Source organism: Anas platyrhynchos, chromosome 5 (genome assembly GCF_047663525.1).
Source record: "Anas platyrhynchos isolate ZD024472 breed Pekin duck chromosome 5, IASCAAS_PekinDuck_T2T, whole genome shotgun sequence".
Classification (NCBI taxonomy): Eukaryota; Metazoa; Chordata; class Aves; order Anseriformes; family Anatidae; genus Anas; species Anas platyrhynchos.
The window spans coordinates 32498352-32520713 of NC_092591.1; the positions used below are offsets into that span (position 1 = coordinate 32498352).

At 48.3% G+C, this 22362-nt stretch overlaps 1 protein-coding gene across 10 annotated transcripts in view; it reads left to right on the plus strand.

Annotated features, from left to right (window-relative positions):
• Positions 1–2364: 2364 nt before the first annotated feature.
• PHF21A (PHD finger protein 21A) overlaps positions 2365–22362 on the plus strand; it is a 132363-nt gene continuing 112365 nt past the window's right edge. For 2 of the 10 annotated variants that reach the window (XM_038180697.2, XM_038180700.2), the window contains exon 1: positions 2365–2863. The gene's annotated coding sequence lies outside the window, so the exon portion shown is untranslated. Of the gene's footprint in view, positions 2864–3346; positions 3524–10356; positions 10511–22362 lie in introns of those variants that run through there. The other 8 variants (XM_027459645.3, XM_027459651.3, XM_027459650.3 and 5 more) reach the window with 7 other exon arrangements.

Consider the following 22362-nt stretch of genomic DNA (forward strand, 5'->3'; position numbering starts at 1 on the left):
GCACGATCCCCATCACGGTCTGAATTCTAAGACAAACTATGTAAAATTTCTTTGTACATCTGCAATAACAGCTAATGATTATTTTTTCTTTGAACTTTGTCCAAAGTTCATCTCTAAAACAAACTTTAGTCAAACTGCACGTATTGACTCCTCAACAGAATAAACACGCCAGATCCATAATAACGCTTAATCGCTAGCTCTAACTTCTTTTAACTTGCTCCTTAATCAGAAAGATTAAAAAAAAACAGTGAAATAAACGGGCTTCACTCAGTGTTTATTTTCATGGTGCCTCTGCTGAGCGCTCTGAAGGACAAAAGCAGCTCCAGCGTGGTTGCTTTCCGAGCACGCTGACTCTCCTGCTCGCCCAGTGCCACAAACCCTCGCTGGAGGAAAAACCAAAGGGTCACAATGCTCAGCTTGAGCTGCTGACTGTAAGTGCTGGCATGGGGGAAGAACCTGAGGACCCAGGCTGGCACTTTTGGGGCGTGTGTGAGGTTAAAAATGGGCTGCGGCAGCAGGAGCAGAGCAGTAAGGGGGGGCTGGACGCCCCCAACCCCAGCAGAGGTCTCACCTGAGCCATCGGCCCTACCCGAGATGTTTGGTGGCTGTAGAAAAAAAGCAGACAGAGAGTATAAAGAGCAAATTTACTTTTATTTAAAAATATGTTAACAGCTTCATGATACGAATCACAGCAGTTTCGGGCACAACTGGACGCGTTACCAGAAGTCCTGCAGCGGCTCGTAGGTTTTCCAGCAGTGCCCGGCACGTGACGTTACCTGCTAACCCGTGAATTGTGCAAGAGGCGGTAACTCTTTAATGAAGGCTCTGTAATTTTCTGAGTGTTTATTTTCTTTTATTTTATTTTTTAAAGTGCTGCCCCAGCCCTGCTTTTGAGAGACATATGTGGCTTGTGGAAAAAAAAAATAAAAATAAAGGCACGAGGAGAGATTGCCCCCAACGCAAAGGCAAGCAACGCGAGGTTAAAAAAATAAGAAGGGGCATTTTTGGCTGACTCTGCTTGCTTTGTACCTTTTCGGTTCCGTGCCTTTAAGGCTTGTCTTCAGGCTCCTATCTCCAAACCCACAGGCTGCGAACTTAATTAATAATAAATAAATAAATAAATAAATAACCCCAAGTTTCTCCCACAATTGCGCGAGCCCGGGCGCTGCAGCTTGAAGCCGGGCACCCGGCGCCGCGAAGTTGACAGGCAAACCCCCCCGCCCCCCAGCACTCGGCAGCCGGCTGGAGTGTGTGTGTGTGTGGGGGGGGGGGGGGCAGCCAATTAGCTGTAATTAACTAACGAGGGGCCGCAGAGGTCCCCTCACGGCAGCAGGACGGGGCTCGCCCCCCCCCCCCCCCCCTCAGCGCTCCCCTCAGGCGGCCGCGCGCGCGCCGCGCTCCCCCTCAGCGGCGCAGCCGAGGGAATAAAGCGGAGCGAGACCGTTAAAAAGAGGCCAAAAAACACCCAAAATACCTCAAAACTCGCTGCCGCGCGGCACCCCAACCCTCCTTCCCCACCCCACACACACAACCCCTTCTCCTCCAGCCCAGAACATGGCAGCCCCGGCGGGGCCCCGCGCCGTGCCCGCGCGCGGAGGGGACGAGGAGCTGCGCGCTCCCGTGCGCCCCCCCCCATCCATCGCCTCAGCAGCAGCTTCCTGCGCGCGCCCCCCCCGCCCGGCGGCCCTGTTGCATCAACTTCCTGTGCGGAGCCCCTCGCGGCGGGGCCCCGCGCGCGCCACCGGGACGCGGGAGCGCGCACCCGCGCCGGCCGGGCCCCGGCTCTGTGTGTGTGTGAGGTGGGGGGGGGGGGGGGGAGGGGACGCGGTGTGTGTAAAAAAAAAAAAAATAATAATAATAAAAATTTATTTAATTAATTAATTAAAAAAGGGGGTGCTGGTTGCCCCCCCCCGCCTTCACGAGGGGTCCCCCTGAGGCGGCGGCGATGGCGGCGCGGTGCGGTGCGGGTCCCGCCGCCCGGCCCCGGCAGAGTTTGGTGCCCTACTTCGGCCGACTTTAGTTTCACTCACTTCACATCCGGGCTTTTTCCCTAGGCAATGGGCGCCGCAGCACAGCCCGTTCCTTAGGCAAAGGGAAATAAATTCGCCGCACCGACGCCGTCAAGTAGTCCCCCTCAGGAGGAGCCGCCGAGCCCGCCCTCACCGCCCCCCCCCCACACACACCGAGCCCCCATCCCCTTCACGGGGCTCTCCCCGCTGGGTGCGTGTGGGGGCGGCGAGCCGCGCACCCCCCCCCCTCCTCCCCCCTTCACCCTCCTCTCCCCTCATCCCCGCTCCCTCAGGGCTCCGGTGCGCGCGCCCGGCGGGGCGTCGGGAGCGCGCGTGGCGAGGCAGCGAGCGGAGCGAGGGAGGGAGGGAGGGAGGGAGGCCGGCGGCGGAGGGATCCCGCGGCGCGGTGCTGCGGCCGGGCCGGGTGAATGGGATTGAAGAAGAGTTGAAGCTTCCCGGCTTGTTTTTGTGTCACAGTTTCTCTCCTCCGGCGCCCCGCCGAGCTCCTCTGCCTCCCTCCCCGCCCAGCTCCCCCCTCCCCGTCAGGAGGAGCCCCCCGCCGAGGAGGAGAAGGAGGAGGAGGAGGAGGAGGAAGGGGGGGGAAAGGAACAGGACCCCCGAGAGCCGAGCGAAGAGGAGGAGGAGGAGGAGGAGGGAGCAACCTACCATCTTCCACTCCCCGCTTAGCTTAAAGAAAAGTGCGAGGAGGAGAGCCAGGGGCGCCCAGCAGCGGGCAGCCCCGCCGGAGCGGCCTCGCCAGCACCCCCCTATGAAGAAGAGCTCTGCCCCCACACAGGGAGGTCCTGCCCGGGGGACCCCGGCCGGCCCGCAGCAGCACCGCCGCCGCCAGCAGGGTGTAGTATCCCGCCTTCCTCCTCCTCCTCCTCATCCTCCTCTTCCTCATCCCCTTGCCTGCCCCCCCCACCCCCTCACCCCCCCCCGACCCCCGCCGCCACTCTCCGGCCAACTTGGCGCTGAGGAGCACCAACTTCGCCTCAGCCCCTCCCCGGGGGCTGAAGGGGGGGGGGTGTCCTGTGGGTGTCCCCTCTCTGTGTGTGTTTGTGTCCCCCCCCCCTCCTTCCTCCTCCTCCTCCTCCTTCCCCCCCTCCTCTTCCCTCTTCCCCTTCCCCCGGCGGGCGCCGGCAGAAGTTTGGGAGCGGGCGAGGATTGAGGAGGAGGAGGAGGAGGAGGAGGAGGGTGACACTTGGGGTGAAAGGAGGAGGTGACACATTGGGGTTGGGGGGAGGAGCAGGGGAAGGAGATGACACATTGCACCGGGGAGGGAGGGAGGGGAGAGGGAGGGAGGGAGGGAGGGGGAGAGGGAGGGGTGGGGGAGGGAGGGAGGGAGGCAGCCTGGTCCCCTCCCCTCCGGGGTTCGCCGGGATGATGATTTCCAGGCCCTTTTTCTCTCGGCCGGGTCCTTCGCCGTGATGCTGTCGGGGAAGTTTTATGACGGGCTCGGAAATGATGCCGCTCTCGGTGATTGATAATTCGTAGTAAAGCCGCTGCCGCAGGTTTTCTTTTCTTTTTTTTTTTTTTTTTTTTTTCTCTTCCCTTCTCTTCCTCCCTTCCTCCTCCTTCCTTTCATTCGTCTTTGTGGCCCGAGTAGCGCCGGGAAAATTCCGTTTCTTCTGCAACTTGTTATTGGCAAGTCTCTCCTGCCCCCCTCGCCCTGGGGCTGCCCTTCCTGCACAGGTACAAAGCTCAGTGCAAGGACGCCTCTGGGATTTCACACTTCTGCTCTGGCACGGCCGCTGCTGGGATTACAGATGTCGACTTTTTTTTTATATTTTTATTTTTTATTTTTATTTTTTTTTTCCCTCCCTCCTGCGTTTGCGTCTGTGTAGGTGGAGCGGGGCTGTATGTGGGACTCTGCCATTTGGTACAGTCCTCTTGTGCATGCTCCTTTCTTCACTTGCCTTTCCGTGGTGGTGTTTTCCTTCTTTTTGTGTGTGTGTGTGCGTCTTGTTGTTGTTGTTTTTCCTTCTTTCCCTTTATTATTCCCGACCTTCCTTGTCGGTCGAGCTTTTTTCCCCAGCCGCATCTGCAGTTCGGTGGGTGCCGGGGTAGGATTGTGCACCTGGGCTTTTAGGTGGATTTGCGCTGGGCGAATGCGTGGAGCTCCTCATTCAACTTCTTCTCAAGTGTCAGAAAATGAGGCTGCGAGCAGATGTGTTTCAATATGGAGAGACTTCCAAGTTCCTAATTCTTGGGGGTGGAGGAAAGAGTGCCATTGGAGAGTGGCTTTTGTTTTCGATTGGTGAACAAATGTCATCACATCTCGGTCACGTGCTGTAATATTCTTTGTTCAGCTATCAAAGTATGATATCTGCTACACCTGTTCCCACTTTTTAATTGTGAGTAACGGTGATTGCCCGCGAGCCCTGGCGTTGCGGATAGGAGCGCTTCCTCTCCTTTCTCCCCCTCCCACCCTCTGGATGTTTGTTTGGGCCCAAGCGCCGAGCTTGACAATGAACTTTTGTTCGCTGGGGAGGCTGCGTGTGGAAGGATCCCACCGGGGGTAATAACGCGCGTGGCATGAGGAAGGCGAGCACTGCGGCGTGCCGTGGGGCCGAGCCTGGGAGATCCAGGTAGGGGCATGCACCCAGCTCGCGAGGAGCCAGCTTCTCTGGGCTCCTGAAGTTTCCTTAACTAGACCTGCTGGTGCTTCTCGTCATCTGAAGGTGCACCCAAACACAGGAACGTAGCTTCTTTTCCTCTGAGCTGTAGATTCTCGGATATCATAAATGAAAAGGGCTTGGGCTGTCTGTTTACCTTTTTTTTTTTTTTTTTTTCCCTCCTCACTGTGCCTGCTTGTAACAATGAAGACACCTGAGTAGTTTCAGTTTTGTCATTCAGTTTCCTCTGGCTTTCCCTTGCTTGCCCGGAGCTAGCTGGTGAGGCTGGGTATGCTACAGAGCAGGGAGATGTTTAACTTTGATGAAGAGAGCCTTATTCGCAGGCTTAATCTGTGAGGGAAATAGCATGCTTTGCAAAGCCTTGCAGAAATAGTAAGTCTAAAATTCAGGACTTCTACACATGTAAACATGTAATGCTCAAACTTTCACGTTAAGCTTGTTAATGGCTGCATGTAATATAACTTTATAGTTTGTATCTAAATACTGACACTAAATTACCAGTGAGAACTGGATGCTAAAAGGAAGAAACAAGCGAAAAATCTGCACCAGCACCCATACTAGTTGGAGGGGTTAACCACCGGACTTCAGCAAACAGATCCACAGGATTTGGGAATTTTATTTGTACCCGGGCATGTTTCATGGCAGCTGAATGAAGCTGGGATTATTATTATTATTATTTTTAAATAAGGAATTCTGATGCTTAGTAAGTGAATCTTTAAATCTGTATTGGAGAAAAAAAATAGCTGGTGCTTCTGCATGGTTTTTAAACCTTCCAGCCTTACTGTGGCAGAGAAATCAGATTATCGTCTGGTAGTTATTATCATCCACAAGTTTGCACCGATACAGGGGGAGCGTTAGGCAACCTCTCTGCCCATTGATTCCGTGTTGCGTAGTGGCACGTATAGAACAGCGCTTCAAGGTCTTACGAGGCCAGTTGTGCACCCGAAGGTAGGTGCTGGCTCACTGGGGACTCGCTGGCCGTCACCTGCGCCGTGCCCCGGCTGTAGCTGAGGGGACCCAGGCGGCGAGAGGCTTGGCACAGAGCCTGCTGTGGGTTGCAGTGGTTTCCAGTTAACTAACCCGGCTGCTGTGGTGTGTAACTCAGGCCGTCGCGTTAGGGAATACTTTGTCATTATATTACTACTATTCACGTTAAGATTTCTATCTGAAAGCTTTTCGTCTTTGCTCTTTTTGTGCGTCCTGAACTGGAGTTGCTGTGAGCTGGGAGAAGGCATTTGGTGGTGGTGGTGGCGGTGGGGCTTGCTGTTCTTCCTCTAGGGAATTAAAACAGGAAACTCCCCTTTCAAGAACTTAGAGAAACAGTAGGAAACTGAATTTTCGGTAGTTCAGAGAAAAATACTGTTGTGTTTTGCGGCTGGGCAGTAAGATTGCTCCCTTCAGTTTAGGTTTTGTAAAGATCTCTTTACCCTAGGCCGTTCAGCCTCAGCTGTGTTTCAGGTGTTGGTCCTAAATAGTTCTTGCTTCAGCTTTACTTCTGTTTCAAGAGATGAGGTTTTGTGTGTGTGTCTGTTAAACTTCACCGGGGAAATTCTAATTTAGAAAAATGCTTGGACGAGATCTGTACAACTGAGAACATTTTTAGGCGTCTTTTTTTTTTTTTTTCTTCTAGAAAAATAAAATGTGTTGTAGTGGCTCCTTAGGAAGCTGTGAAATTCCGAGTGCCGTTGGAAAGCTGTCATAGCCAGCCCGGCTATCCCTTAGGTTGCTCGTGCAGCGTGTTTATAATGGTCATAATAATCGCATATGAATGTGCTGTAGCTTTCCAGGTCCTTAATATTTATTCTGAGGGCCATGGAGGAGCTTATTCAGCAAGGTGGATTGATGCTGTTGGAGCTTGTTTAGGAGGGAGGTTTCTCTTTCCTCTCAACACGCGCGTGTGAGAACCTTGAAGGGCCGTCCTGTTCCGTGCGGGATGGGCATCTCGTGCGCCACCAGAAACTCAAGGCGGGCGTCACGTGTGAAACATATGTTGGTGACTTAGCCTTTTTGCTCTTGTTTTGGTTTTCTTGCTTCTTGGCTTTGTTTGTTTCAAATCTCCCAGAAAGGCCTTCGCAGAGCGACGGGGCTTGGGTTTTTGGAGGGGCGTTGCGTGGCGATGCGAGCCGCTAGGCAGCCTGCCCTTTAGGAGAGGCTCCTTGTGTGGAAGGGGCAGCGCTGAAAACCTATTATTAAGCTTCTAATAGCATTTCTTCACTGTCCCCTTCACCCTTTATGCTCACAACTGTGCAGTCGCATGCGTGGCTGTATGCTAGAAGTGTGAGGCTCCACAAAGGCCTGGCTCCTGCATGTTCGTGAATTGCCCTTGTTCAATTACTCTGTGCCAGAAAGCAGCTCACATCCTGTTTCTGATGTATTTTAACTGCACAAAGGTTATTTAGGAACGAGCCGCGTGCTGGAAAGGTAGGGCAGCGCGCAGAAGGGGCTTGAGGTGTCCACTGAGCGTGAGGGGTAGGATATTTGCTACCGTACCCTGTAAATAGAGGGTGAACTGAAGGATAGTTTTTATAGGTATCCAGCATTAATATTTCATGTTCGGTACAGCACAAAGCCGGTATCTGGCTTGTGCTGATGGTGGAGATATGCATTATGCAGGCAAAAAAGAAGTTTATTTACAGTTGGGGGGGAAACTTTGTGTTTTTGTTTTTTTATTACAAATATAGTCTCGTTTCAAAAGAGGAAAAAAAATACACAAACCCCGTGTGTTTCTGAGGTCTGAATAATTGATGGCTCCCGCACCTTACCAAGTTCCTTACTATTAACATTGGCAAAGTATGATTTTAAGTTGTTCGACTCTGCTTTTGTGAGGTTTTGACGTAACAAAGGCGAAGTGGCAGCTGTAGCTATAGGATGGCTATAAAAAGTACAAAAATCAAGGGCTTTTAAAAATGTATTTAGTGCCGAGGAAAGGTGCGCTCGCGTAACAATCAGACTTTACAATTAGGATCACCTGTCTTTAAAGTAATCTTTAAATCTGTAGGAAGTTCAGAAAGATCCCTTCCTTTGGGCCGAAATGAGCGCTATGGCTGCTCCCCTAACAAAGCCTCAACTTTGCCACGGAGCCTTTTGTTTTAATACTTTGATCATCCCAGGCTTTTGAGGAAAGAACGTGCTACCCGCTATAGGTTTCTCTGCAGCATTTCTTTTATACTTTGCTGTTTATGTCTTTAATGTCTCCATAGGAATTACCGAGTACCCCGTGCCTTAAAAGCTCTGCGTGCCGAGGTGGTTTGACCTATCGCACGTTCCTTCTTACCCGAGGTGTCTCGTTCGTTGTCGCTGCACGCGCTCGCTCTCTGACTAGAGATTTTTATGCTCGAAATCCGCTGCAGGAAAAGCCCAGGCCCCCAGCAGAAGGCGAGCAGCCCCCCAGCCTGCTGCTTGTTGTTACCAGCAGGGATGCGTTTACGCACGGTACGTAAGGAGCGAGGCTCTGCTTAATGCGAGCTGTCGCGCGGGCCGTGGTCGCGCTGCTTCCACGCTATTTTAATGTCTGCTTGCTTAAAAGGTGTCCTTTCCAGAGCCTGCCCCTCCACCTGGCGGTACCGTGCTCCCTAGGACAAAAGGGAGCGTTACCAAGTTGGCTTGCTGCAGAAATCGTGTTGTTTACCTCAGAAAATGAGGGGCTCTGCCGTTGCATGTCTAATTAGAGCGATGTTTGGGAAGCGTGGCCGGTGCGTTTTGTTGCACGGGAGCACAGACACGCGAGCGGGTAAAGCAAACGAGGGGGGATCTGAGCCCATCTCTCTAAGATGGCCTGCGCTCAGACTCTGTCCTCAGGCCCGCGAAAGGAGGACTCGTGCATAGCAGGAGGGCTCTGGGTCGGTTCGGTTTCCGTGCTGCTGCCTGCGAAATGCAAGCTGCCCGTACTTGAAAGGGAGAGGGGACATCAATTCCTTCCCCTCCAGCCCTGCCGAGCGTTAACCGTGCGGATCCCGAAGGCGGCGTGGTCGCAAACGGTTAATTGGGGAGATCGAGTGCCATCCTACTGAAGCTTCAAATTGTTTTAACAAAACTTCTGAGTAATTGCAATAATTATTTTCTGATAAGCTGGCTGATAGTAACTATGGCAACAGCTGTCTTTGGCCTATGGACAGTATTGCTGTATTGACAAAACCTTTCGATGCTTCCCAGGCCTTTTGCCTGCGCAGGGAAACGCGTGAGGACGTCTTTCAGGTGGCCGGGGCGTCCCTGCTCGTCCTCCCGCTGTGACGGGACGCCGCCGGTCCCCGGGTTCGCAGCCTCCGTCCTCTTTCCTCCGCGGGTGTTTGCGGGAGCTGTGTTCCTGCTTGCTAGCTGGAAAATGCTGCCAGGGCTGTGCTTTCCTACAAAGCCTACTGAAACGTGCGAGGGGCCGGGTGGAATTATCCGTGCATATCATCGGTTTTTAGCGATAATAAAAATCCAGGGCTCGGGAGGAGAAGGAGGAAAACAACAACAAGGAAGACTTGTTCGTTTTGATCACTGGTTGTTTCCTTCCTCGATTAAAACCTTCTTAGAACAGACTGGTAGGGGGAGCTGCCCTTCCCTTTGCTGAAGTACAGCGTATTCTTCTCTGAGGCCTACGCTGAGATACAGCTATTTAATTTTCAGCTAAGCTCTGCTTCTTTTTGGAAGAGAGGCAAGCTCGTGCTTCGGTATGTTGTGCAAATGGAGGAAGGGAGCAATGGCTTTCCAGCTGACTAAATTCTGGGCAGGGACAACGTGCCCCTCACCAAACATACTTTTCCTATTGATATTCTGGAGAGCACCCTCTGAAAACAGGCATTAATGTTAATAAACCTAGCAGTCCTGGGGGGGAAAAAAAAAATAATCCGTCCGTGCTTAGAGCTGTTCCAAGCCGCTGTCTGTTCCTCGTGCTCCAAAGTAGCTAAACCGCCGGTGGTTTTTGGGGAGGTGCTGCTTAGCTGATGCGTGTTTGTACTGGAGCGGTTGTCGCCTTCATCCCTTGGGGCTGTGGGAAGCAGCTCTCGACCCGCTTACCTGGCAGCAGCCCCCGCAGGGGCACGCCGTGTGGCCTACATCGGGGCTCATCCTTCGGCCCGAGTGGGGCCGGGGGGAACTACGGCCCCCAGCGTGCAGTGCTCTGTTGCTGTCGGAGCTGCTCGCCGAGCTAATGCATCCTGGGACCTGTAGTTTCCGCAGGCAGAAGTTTGAGGCTGGAGGTGAGGGGCGAAGGGTGCCGTGGTGCTCTGCAAACCGCGCTGTCAGCACCGCCTGCGGGTCCCGGCGGGCAGCTGGCCACCGCCGCTGTGCAGCGGCGCACACGTGGGTTTATGAGTCAAAGTCAGCCTCCAGCCGAGCGTCTTGAGGGAAAAGCAGTTGATGAAGTAAGTCCTCTGGCTGCACGTGCGCTTTTATACAGAGAGTACGTAAGTAATTGCGCTAATCCCTCGGACTGCAAGTGTCCTGCGATGTCTTTGGGAAATTTTGCCTCTTTCAAGGTAATGGAAATGCGTGGCAGGAGGCGGCTTCCCTTGCTGGAGCTGCTGGTGCCCCGTTCTCCTTGTGAAGTGCCGCTGCCCTGGACTTGTGCCACGGGGACAGGGGCTTTGAACATCTCTCTGCCTGCTGAGGGTGCCTCGGCTGTGCTGGTGCTGCGGCTGAAGCGTTGCCAGGGGCGTGGGGGCAGGCTTGGTGACACGGTGCGGTCACCGTGGAGGCACGGAATCCACACACGGGTGGTGGCCGGTGGGACAAGGAGCACCTCGTGGTTCCTCGTGGTACCTCAGCCCTTGCCTTTACACTGGAGCTCACGTGGAGCTCACGTCGAGGAAAGTGAAGTGTTTCTGTATCAGCGACAGAGGAACAGGAACTTCCCAGGAGTTTTCCTTTTCTTTGCCGGTGTGTACCTGTAAGAATTACTTAGTTTCACACAGGTCATTAGCTTATGGTCAGCGGGTTTAGCTCAAGTTAAACTGCACATCAGTATGATTGCAGTTGTCAGGCCGGTAGCGAGTTTAATACTTGCCGTAGTCTCGTGTGCCAAGGCTTGAATACTGCAGTTGTCTTAATTTTTAAGTAAGCAAACATTTAACTTGAACTCTTGATCCCCGTCGATTTATTTGTGCTTGAGTTTGTGTGAAATAATAATAATAATAAAAAAGGCTTAGAGTTAAGTGCCAAGTAATATGAAGTGAACGTCTTTGGTGCTTTTGAAGAGATTAATCAGAGCTCCAGTCTTGCAAAAACTTGCGTTTTACTTTCAGCCTTGCCGAAGTCGGAGGGAGTATCCGAATGCCTAAAAGCAGCATGCGTATTAGCAACAGTAAGATCAGGACCTCCAGACTTCTAATATTGGAAAGTAGCTTCTGTGTAGTCACCATAATTAGCTTATATCTAGGTCTGTGTGACAAAATCCTTCTTTTAGAAACTGTCACAGAATTCTCGATATAAATTTAGGGTGGATGTTTACTTCATAGTTGTGTTTTTTTTTTTGTTTGTTTTTTTAAAAAAGAAAAACATTGACAAAAAGTTGCTCTTGCCTTCACCTGTGTACAGATTACACATACAACAGATATTTAGGTGGTAATAGCTTTTTTGAGGCAGGGAATGTATTTTGTCAGCACCGATGCCTCGTACACCCTGTACATTGCTGACGCTTCTGTTCAAAACAGATACAAAAAAGTAAATCTGCTCAGAGCCTCGTCAAAAACCTTGCGTGTGCTGTAACTGTTAACAGTGCTCGTTAATAGTCGCGTAGTTTTCTTTAAGGGTTCCCAGCCCCTACGCAGCCCGTGGGGAGCGGATTGCTGGCGGTACACATGGTTAGCTAAATAGTTACTCTTGGTATATTGACGTGATGAGAAGAATTGTCATTGTTTCGGCGCCAGGGTGAAATTCCCTTTCGTTGACCAACTGGGCCCACACCACCGGCAGGAGAAGGAACGGAGATAAATCCATGCAGAGCGGAACAACGATGTATCTTGTCCTTCAAGGACGTTTTACCCTCCGTAGAGAGCCTGTGACGGTGCCCCTTGTAACACTGCTGTAGCAGGGTATTGGAGATAAGGAATGTGGGTAATAGGGATGTACAAAAGGATTCGATGCATAGCTGTAAAGAAAAAGCTCTTCTAAAAGTATCTCTTATCTCCTAAGAGCAAACGTGTCCTGATCTGGGAGGAAATCCTGACCCTGCTGAAGCTGATGGGAAGGCTGCTGTTGAATCAGGAGTACCGTGACTTCATTCTTTTCCCCCAAAAAAGGTAGTTTTAAAGGGCTGAAGCACTTGACAAGGCTTGAAGAATCTGGATTCTGTTTCTGACATTGTTGCTGCCCCTTGGATCTCATACCAGTTATTTTGCCTCCCGGGGTCTTTGCTGTTCCTTTAAAAATCGGGTAATATCGCGCTCCTGTAAAGCTTTGTAAGAACAAGGAATATATTTATTCAGGGCTTTTATTTAATTTGCTAACACAACAGAATTTTACATGAAAGCCAGAAATGAGTCCTTGAAGTGTCCGAGGGATTGTCTTCTCTTCTGTCTTGCCAGTAGGACAAAACTGCTTGGAATGAGATGTTCAGCCTGAAATTTGCATAACCTGATGTGTGATGGATTTAAAAATAATAATAACAAAACTAACAAAGCTTTTTCATAACTTTGTAAAAGGGCTACAATCACCTGTCCTTATAACGAAGCTTTTTGTTGTTTCGGACCTGACTGGAGCGTCAGATATCTCACTCTTTTGCTGCTGCTTAGCTTGCAGAAACTGTCTCAGATAAACATCTTTATCACGTAAATCTCTCGTTTTGTGTAGTATGAACTTGCCTTGTTAGGTGTGCTTTTGTCAGTGACCCAGGGAGGATGTGGCTACCTGCGCTTCCCTTGCTTCCCTTTCAGAGTGTGTTCTGGCAAGGAATAACTTGTGAAGGACTGGGACGGCTTGCGCTGTTCCTGAACACCAGGTACCTGTCTCTGAGCCACCTGCAATTCTTCTCTCTCTCCCAAAGATGAATCCCACCATACCTCTTTTTTGCGTTCTTGGAAAATCCTGCTGAAATCAGTGGATTTGTCACCCTGAGACTTGTTTCAGAATCGGTTTGTTTCCATTGCCTGCCTGCTTTTTGGTATATTTCACCAGCTCTATTTCCCTGTGAATTTCATGCTCTTACATAAAGAAGGAAATCTCCCTTCAGGTAACTCTTGTCAATTCCTATCCCCGTATGGCAATTTTTTCTGGGCTTAAAGCTCACAGTGCCTTCTGCTACCTGACTTCTTGCGAGAATGATGCTTGGGTGCCTGGCTGTTGATACAGAACTCTAATAGATCGTGCAGTGTTTAATTTAATCAAACGTCTTTTCCTGTGATGATGAGCTGCAGCTCTTGCAGCCAGTCAAAATGGGATGTCGTTGGCCTGTTGCTCTTAAATGCATGCTCTGGGTTGTTCCTGACGGGAGTAACAGTATGTCCTCAGTTGATGAGTGCAGTGTAGGTCTGTGATGGTGTTAATACAAGTACCTGGCTTGTTTTGTGCTGCCATTGCCACAAAATTACATGAGTGAGAAGATTGATCTCAGATTTGTGCGTTCCCGGTGTGAGAGAAACCGGTACTCCTCAGAACCTGGGACCTTCTTCCTGGTTTCCCTTTTCTAACCTAATTTGTCCTTCTCTGCTCGCTGTTGTTTTTGTCCAAAACTACTCTTTTTTTTTGTATGCCACATAAAATTATGATACAATGGATGATTACAACAATACTCACATGAGCTGACTTACTCTAAAGCTGTTGAAAGATTTTGGTGAGGAAGGGAACGAGCATCTGTTCAATTCCTGCTTGTTGTGTGTGGAAAGTGTTACATATGAGGCATGTCTTTATTTTCTCTCAGGTGTATCAAACTTGTGGCTTCCTCTGGAATTCTTGCATAATATGGGAAAGGTGATTAAATGCTATCCATGGAACTTTTTCCTTTTGTTTTTTGCTATTTTGCGCATGGGATATGTTTTAAGCCTTCTGCTATGAAGCCTCCCTTGTGTTATGGTTACGGTTGGTTTTCTGTGTGTTGCTTTCTGTGTTGTAATCTGTGGTAATCCAGTAGACTGTAAGGCTGGCATGGTCTTCTTGGGGTCTGAAGTTGTGTTAGAAGGGGCTTGACATCATGCAATAAACTTTCTTTGTGGTCCTCATGGCTCTTTTCCTCCCTTCTAGTGTGTAATGGCAGGAGTCTGAACAGAGAGAAGCTGGGATTTTCCCCAGTGGGATTTAAACAGAAAGGCGTCCTTGGAACAGCAGGGAGAGGAGCATGTAAGGATGGTGTAGCGAAAGGAGCACATGAGAACTTCGGTGCGTGTGCAGAGACAAATGCATTTAAACACCTTTTCTAGCACAGCAGTAGGACCACCGAAAATCTGAGCATTAGTTTTTACAGACCAGAATTTGTTTAAAGAGTAACTTTGCACAGAAGTGGCAGTGATGCTGGCCACTGTGCTGACAGCACAGTGGTGCCGTGATCGCAAGCACATCATTGCAGATGTCAGTCGTAAAATCCTCCAGCCTTGCTGCTGCTGTGTCCCGTGTGGCCCTGGTTTAGGGCCCTGCGTTGCTGTGCCCTCTTGCTGCATGGTGGCCGTCCCCGTGTCCTCGGACGGTGGGGCTCTTGTCTGTGTGGAAGCAGCAGGACCCAGGAGAGCAGGTGAAGGATGTGGTGATGAAAGTAGACTTCTGCTTCACGTAGCAGAAGTCTGCTTCCATGGTACGGGAGTCTTGCACTCAGCTTTTCTTCCGTTAAACGCTAATTGTATACCCAGTGATTCCATGTTAGATTGGCACGGTGATTCAGGGCTATGTTGATGTGATCTAGCGTGTAAATCTTTTTTTACTTATATTGAATAATCATGGTTTTGAGAAGAAAAGAACTTCTAGTAAGTGTCTGGTTACTTGAATCCTTCCTTTCAGATTAGTGACTACCATCAGTACTCCCACACTGCGTGTGACTACCTCAGCTACAAATACCATTCTCCAGATGCTACCGTTCTCGTTTGTGTGCTTGTAAGGGGAAGGGGAAAAAAAAAAGGCTTTTGAGGGTTGAGGAGGGAGAAACATAATAAAAGGGAAAGAGGAGGCAGAATTTGAGGTTGATACCTGTGCCTGCATATTTACAGGGAGCGGTGAGAGTGCCAGCTGACTGGAATGTAGGGGAAGGAAGATGAGAGCACATCAGTGTAATAATTTTGGAGTGCTTCCTGTTGATTTGTTAATACTGCATGGAATTTGGCCCAGGCAATCTGCTGTTGTGAATCAGCACAGTTTATTCACTTGAGTATAGGTGTGCCTCTTATTACTTGAGAATCTGCTTCACTTGAAAGATAACAGGTCAGTCTGGTGAGTATTTGCGATTCTCGTGTCTCTGGCTAGAAACTGAGGAAGAAATCTGTTCTGCTTTGTAGTAAGTTTATTGGAGACTTTAACCTAGAAGAAGAGGCCTATGCTCTTGTTTTTAATCCAGTAAGCAGACTGCTTTATTCAAGTCCTGAATGTTGTTACGTTATAAACAAAAACAAACCTAAAAAAAGTTTACTTATTAAGTACGGGGGATGTACAAATAAACAGTGCTTGCCCCAAAGGAATGGAGATTCTTGTAAAACAGGTCATACAAAATAAATAAGGTACTTTCAGTTTTGAAGTTTGGGGTCAATTCTTTTAGGATGTCTTGGGTTGAAGGAAAAGTAGGCCTTCGAGTAAGGGTAGGAGACCTTTTGATGCACAGGGGAGGTGATGATTAATAGATGAGAGCTTAAAATCCCGTGAAAGTGTGGAGTTACATAGGTAAGCACTGATGTACAGAAAAAGTCCGGAGTTAAGTTCTACAGAGCCTGAAAAAATATAGCAGAAAGATGGTGGTGGTGGTTGTTTCTCTTGGTTATTTTTTTTTTTTTTGTCCCTTCTGGCTCCCTTGCATTCTGGTACAATTAGCACATGAAATTGCATATTACCTTGCAAGCATGATTGTTTCCACAGATGCTGTTACATGGGTGCGTATTCTTAATGCACCCAGAGGGTCAGAGCTAAGGTTAGCACTTATATTTACCAGATTGAAACACCTCTGGAATGCACGCTGCCTCTGATCAGGGGATGAATGCTTCCAATATCTCTGGTGCATAATACCACCGTGTTTCTGTATCATGTCTTATGAGCCTGGTACAAGGGACTTAACGTAGCTAGTTGCATGAAACAGTTCAATGCACAGCAAAAACAACCAGTTTCATCAGCGCTGAAGTCTTCGCCACTTGTTAAAACTGCTCTGTATACAGCTTATGTGAGCAGAATTCTCCGGTCTTCCTGAGTGAGTAGTGTTCAGGGACAGATATCTTACTCAGTTAATTTGGACAAACCCCTTTTCCAAGTGGAAAATCCGCTGCATCAGCAATACCCAAGTTTCAGTGCTTCTCCTAGATGACTGGGTCCAGCGTTGCTTCCACTAACTCCTCTAGTGCTGCTCATGAAAATATATTCCAAAGCAAACAGGGACGTCTGGCTCCCTTTTCGTTATATGCTTCGGTGTCTAGTGTAAATAGCTCACTTAAAGCTGCAGGTCTGGTGCTGGGAACTTCACGTGGCTGATTCAGTGACTCTCCGCAGCACTAGGCTCTTGGTCTCCAGTGGGATATTGAGTCATGATCTTCTGTCTCTTCTGAAGCATCTCCGGGTATGACCCTTAATTTCAGGTAAACCATTCTGTTTGTGGTGTCTTCCAGCGTCTTACGGTGTTTCTAGAGCTTAGGAACTTTGGCATATGCTCTTCTAATGTTTCATTAGTCGTTCATATTTTGAGTCACTTGCTGTGCATAAGCCTCGGGTTGACGTTCAGCAGTAAACTCTTTTAGTAGTCTCTTTACTGAAGTGTTTTTATGTTGTGACATCTCAACTCTGTAACTGTGGAGACAGCTTCAAGGCCAAAAACAAGACAACTTCAGTAACTGTCATGTCTCATTCATTATTCTGTAAAGTAAATTCTTTGTGAGTTATAGATAGTGTATTGAAACTTCCTGGAATATCTTCTTGTCCTAACATTTTAGTAATTGCTGTACTTCTGTTTGTGAGCAGTTAGGCCTATTGACATCACTGCTGCTTAATGAAATAATGTTTCTAAAATAATTTTGTTATATTGCCTTGGCACTAAAGGCCTGAGATCCGAAGGGATTGTGTTAGCTTGGATTGCATTTGTATGGAGAGAGAAGTTTGAATTACTGTTCTCCATGTTGTCAGAGGAAGCAGCCTGCTCTGTGTGCAAGCATCATGGCAATGTGAAAGCAACGGGAGAGCACCCTGGAAAGGTCAGCCTGCGTCACTGCTAAGGCCGGTAGCTTGGGATTGCAGGCAAATGGGCATAAATCTGGAGACATCCGTACAATTGTCTACTTCTTCCTCCGTCTCCACACGGCCTGATGTGTGAGAAGATTTCTCAAAATCACTGCCCCTATTTTGGAACTTACTGGAACCAACTGGGTTTGCCTTTGTGATTGTTGAAGTAGTATCACCTGATCTTGGGCTGAGGAGGAGAGCAAGAGGATATGCGTTTGTTTTGTATTAAGAATGAGACGTGAGACGTTGCTTGGTACTGCTGGGAGCTCTGTTATACCTTTCTTGATACTCAAACTTGGTCTCAGTGAGAGATGGGACACTTCAGAAGAAAAGCTATGCAGCCAGGTTATGCATCTGGAAGACAGATCGTGCATCTGTGCTGAGCTTTTACTAGTGGGATGGAGAAGAGAGAAATTTTCTTTCATGGATTATCAGCAGAAGCACTGAAACATGAATGCATTCAGTACGAGCACACGCGATGATTAAACCTTCCCTCAGTTCTCCTGGGGATACCAACAAATTCAACCTGAAACATTCAGCCTGTGACAGACAACATGAAGTGAGAAAACATCTGGTAAAGCTGAAGTTCCCAGCCACAAATAAGAGAGCCGGTTTCTGTGAGTTATTGGTTTGTAGCGCTGGTTGTTGTCTGTGAAGTTTGCACAAATGATCTTGGGGATGACGAGGGCACTGTGCTGCTGGTTCCTCCTCCCACAGCAGGACCAGCTCAGAAGCTGTTACTGGCCTAGGCAGCAACCCTCACTCCCGAAAGAAAACAACAAGCAAAAAGTCAAAACAGAACAGCAAAATCATACTGCCCCCTATGTGAAACCAAAACATAATGTGGAGCAGCTTGAAATGTTTATCTTGTTGTCTTTTTGTGTGACCTAAGAGATTTTTCATGTAAACTGGATCATGGTCAGCTTTCTTACTAGTGTAGCTGAGCGGTAATTGTATTGAGGCGATGTTTGTGTCTTCATGAAACTGATCACAAAGCTTCTGGTTTTTCTTATTCATTTTTTTTTCCTTGCTACTTGCTTGTTCCAGATAAAGATGATAAGCTTATTGGGAGCATCCGTCTTCATCTTGCTGCCTACAGCAATACTCAGAGGTGGTATATACAGGACACTTGCTTTGTTTTGCAGACCTTTTGTAGTTTGGGCTCTAGAAAATGAAACTTCTGTGTCAGGCTTCACAGATTGAGACCTGCTTGTTTATCCTGCATGGCTCTCAGTTTGGCTATCTTCAAAAGCTCATCTGTCAGAAGAGGAGGAGGCTGACAGTGATGAGAAAGCAGACATTCACCAAATTGTTTAGGCAGTGCTTTCTAGCAGAATTTGCAGCGCTTTCTGGCATAATTCTCTTCAGTGTTTGTCCTGGGCCTCAGCTTGAGGTCATGCGTTTTCTTCAGCAGGAATACTTCAGCTAGGCTCCTGTGTCAGAAAGGAGAGCACCCAGCGCTGCTCCAGGGTCAGGCAGGACCTGGTGGTTCGGCAGATTTCATGTTCTTGGAGAGGAGTCAGACATTCATCTGCACGCTCTCTTTGAATCCATTGGTTCAGGAGATCTTTTCCTCTGGTCAGCTGGGAGAGAGCCAAGTCGTTGCCAGTCTTAAATGGGTCTTGGCAGTTCTTCCAGCGAACATCCACAGCTGATGTTGAGCTCTGCTTTCCAGCTTTCTGGGGCTTCCTCGGTTAAAAGACAACTGCCTGAGTCTCCTTGAGCTGACACCCTGGTTAGTGAGGGGCTGACAGGAGATGTATCAGTAAAATGGGTTATGTAAAAAAGCAAGCAGTCACATCCTTGATATTTTTAATTTTTTTTTGGTCTTTTAGTGATGCTTTGTATCATACAACAGGCATAGGATAGTTTGGTTTCTGCTTCAGAAGCTGTGATTTCTGCTTTTAATGTTACCTGCCTGAATTGCAGCCTGGCTTCTTTACCGAAAGAACCGAGCTCCGAAACAACCTGAGACGTGTGCTGGTGTGGGTGCTCGATGTGATTAAATGAAGGAACCAAAATGAAAGGACCAAACGTCCATCTAAGCCAGCATCTTGCCTTTATCAGCGGCCAGCAGCAGCAGCTGACTGAGCAGCGTAGGAAATGGGTGAAGCCTGTCAGCTGCTGAAATATTAACAGAGTAAGTTTCTGACAGACACTTGCTTGGCCGCTGCCTGAGATGGAAGCTGCGTTTGGGCTGCTGCCTGTGAATAGCAACTTCAGACTAATTGCAGGGGAACTCGGTGCCTTTTTGAACTCGGTTATATTGGTTGCTTCCAGCACCCCACAGCAGCGAGCTCCCCGCAGTTCAACTCTATTTTCTGTGCGCAGGGTGGGTCGATGTGAGAAAACTAGTTTCGCTTGTTTTACACAAGCTCTCTAGTTGTCATTCCTCTCCATGCCCTTTGGAGCTCTCCCTTTTGGAGGTGGAGTGGCCAGAGCTACACGTAGCACGCATCACAGCAGAATGCTTCCTGCTTTTTGTTGTGTTTCTGACATCTTTCTCTGGCTTCTTGCTGCTGGGGCTGAACTGTTCGCTTGCAACAATCTCAGGATCTTTCTCCTCAGCAGTAATGCCTGGTTGAGGCTCCTCGTTGTGTATTTATAGCTTGGGTTATTTTTTCCTCTGTTACTTTGCTTTTGTCAGCGTGGGGACAATAAAATGACAAAGCAGTCATTTGGTAGTATCAGATCCCGTATAACTCTTTGAGGTTTGCTTTCATTCTAACTATCTGCAGTAACAGAAATAGTGGCATTGTCTATAACGTCCCCTCCTGCCAGATCAGGCACAAATACGTGCACAGGCTTAGCCCTGGTCCTTGTTAGGGTAACTTCCTCGCTCTGACTGTTTAGCATTTTCTTTGTCTTTTAATATATTCCTAAGGAGGGGAAGGTGCTATCCAGGATTTTGCTGTAGGGAGGTGTGAGGTGCACAAATAGGTTCACCGGTCTCCTCTTGATGCAATGTGATGTGTGAACCTTTCCCTGCTTCAGGTGTCTGTACTCCAGTGCCAGTTTTCTCTCGCTTCGAGGCTGGATGTCCAAGAGCTTTGTGCCATTAAGATTGCAAACTGCTGTATCCTCCAGTGAAGGCTTAAGAGAGCATTCTTCAGAGCTGGGATTTTTTTTTTATTTTTTTTGCATGATAGTTTAAATGTCACTGCTTCATAAATTACATCACTTCTGGTGGGCAGTGGCATCCTTGCATCTTGCTTACTTTTCTTCTCTGTGGAAGTTGCTGCCTTGTCTTTTTAACCAAGTCTGTCACGTTTTTGCTATGATCAGCCATAAGTTTATTTCTTCTGAATAACCATCAGGAATCCACTGCTTATTTCTCCTTCTGTTGTGTAAGTAAGCTTTCATAGTTCTTATCTGAAACTCTGCTCCTATAGCCAAAGCTTCTCTCTTGCCCAGCACTGCTCTCGGTTAGGGATGTTATCACTGGGTTTAAAGCAGCTTGGCTGGCAGGTGAAGGGCAGGTGCTAACTCTCATAGATTTAACCCTTGTTTAACTAGAACACTTCAGTTTGATTTGGGGTGAGATTTTTGTATTAACTAGTCAAATTTTAATGAAAGTGGGAATAGAGACTTCTCAGAGAAGAAATACTGCTAGAAGGTAACTTTTTGATTTTTGTTTCTACGTGTGAATTCACCTTTCCCTTACTGCTGCCAGAATGGGCTGGGGACAAAAATAACTGTACTGACAGAGTAATACCTGTGTTCTTGCCGTATCTGAGGAGTAGGAAGAAGGGCTGCGACAGGCACTTCTGTCCAGAAGACGACTTCTTGCCCTCCAGGCTAAACTAATGCTTCGTGCCTGAACGTGCAGATGCGACCTCCAGACTGTAACACTTCACCTGCTGTAGGAGAACTGCATCCTGTGCACACGCTGAGCAAAGCTGAAAGTCGTACGGCCCTGTGCAAATGTTTAGGTATCTAGGTGGTTTAGCTTATTGTTGGGGGAATCGACCCCCTTTCAGCTGCCTTGCTAGTTGTGCGTTTGGTAATTTGAATGATAATTTTGCGCTATTATAATCAGAAGCTCATAGCAGTTTGTGCTCTTGTGTGGGTGCAGACTTGCAATGCTTGGCAAGTTGTGGGAAAAAAAATATTTGGTAGGTTAGTATTAGTCTGTTGTGGGATCTGAACAGTCTGTGGTGTGTGTGCTGTGTGACTGCAGCAGGAAGCTAACAACTGCAAAAGTTTAATTCATAAAAATTACTGTTATCTTGGCTACTTGTGTAAGGGCTTCAGTGCATGTTTTGAAAAAGTTGAACCGATGATTTTAGATGCTCGTGAATGGGAAGTCTGAATAATGTTTTTTGTTCTGTAGCATGTGTAATGTAAGCAGCTGAAGGTTGCTTGGCTTCTGTCTCTGCCTGGACAAATCGTTATTTGGTGTGATAGTGAACTTTATTCAGGCGTTTCTAGAAATGTCCAAAACCAGGAACGAATCCTTGCAGTGTTACAACCCAGGTATTATCACCTGTGTGTTTGGAAGATGAAGCGCTTTGAGCGTCTTGACAGAGGCTGTTCTAATGAACCAGCTCAGAAACCAGCCACACATGCTACTGCTGATCCAGGGTCCTTTTGTCTGCTCACAAAATAAATAAATAAATAAATAAATCCTAGGCTCTTTAAGGGGAGAAGGAAAAAAAAAAAAAAAAGGTGGTACTTAGCATTCTGCCTTCTTCAAGGCTGGAGCCCATAGTGCGTATGAAAGGATGATATACAAGCCACTTCCCCCACAGAACCAGCGCCAGGTATTATGTGCTTGTTAATGCAACTTGAGAAAATAGAAGGGGCTGAAATAATTGAAATTCTTAATGTTTCTCCAATAGATGATTTGAAAATACGCCATTTAGCACAGGTTAAAATGACAATAGGGACTATTACTCACCAGGAGCGACTTCCGAGACATTAATTGCCTCTTGTTTTAGAATTCTTAAAAATGCCATGTTTGTTTTGGGAACTTAAATACCTCCTGCTTGGTACGAGGATGTATGTTTCCTTGCAGCAGAAAGGGCTGAAAAGGGTGTGGAGAGTGATGCCTTCCTGCTTCCCTTCCTTCTAGGGCAGGCGTTTCTTGGAAGACTGGGGACAGAAGTAAACCTTGCAGTGTAGTTCAGGGATTTGTGCACGCTGGGGGTGGGAAACAGCTGCTCACATCTGGAGATCAGAAGATGTATCTCTAAGGGGGAAGAGAGAACAGGTTTCCCCAAGGCATGTACATGAACTTGTTCTCAGTTTGCTGTCTGTTTTGTGTTGCTTGTTGTCTAATTGTGAGCTCCTCAGCGCTCTGTTAGAAATGTTTTGTCTACAGCATCCTTGCAAGGGGGAGTGGAGAGGCAGGGGACCTGTCCTCTGTAAAACACCAGTGATAGGACCCGTGGGAATGGTGT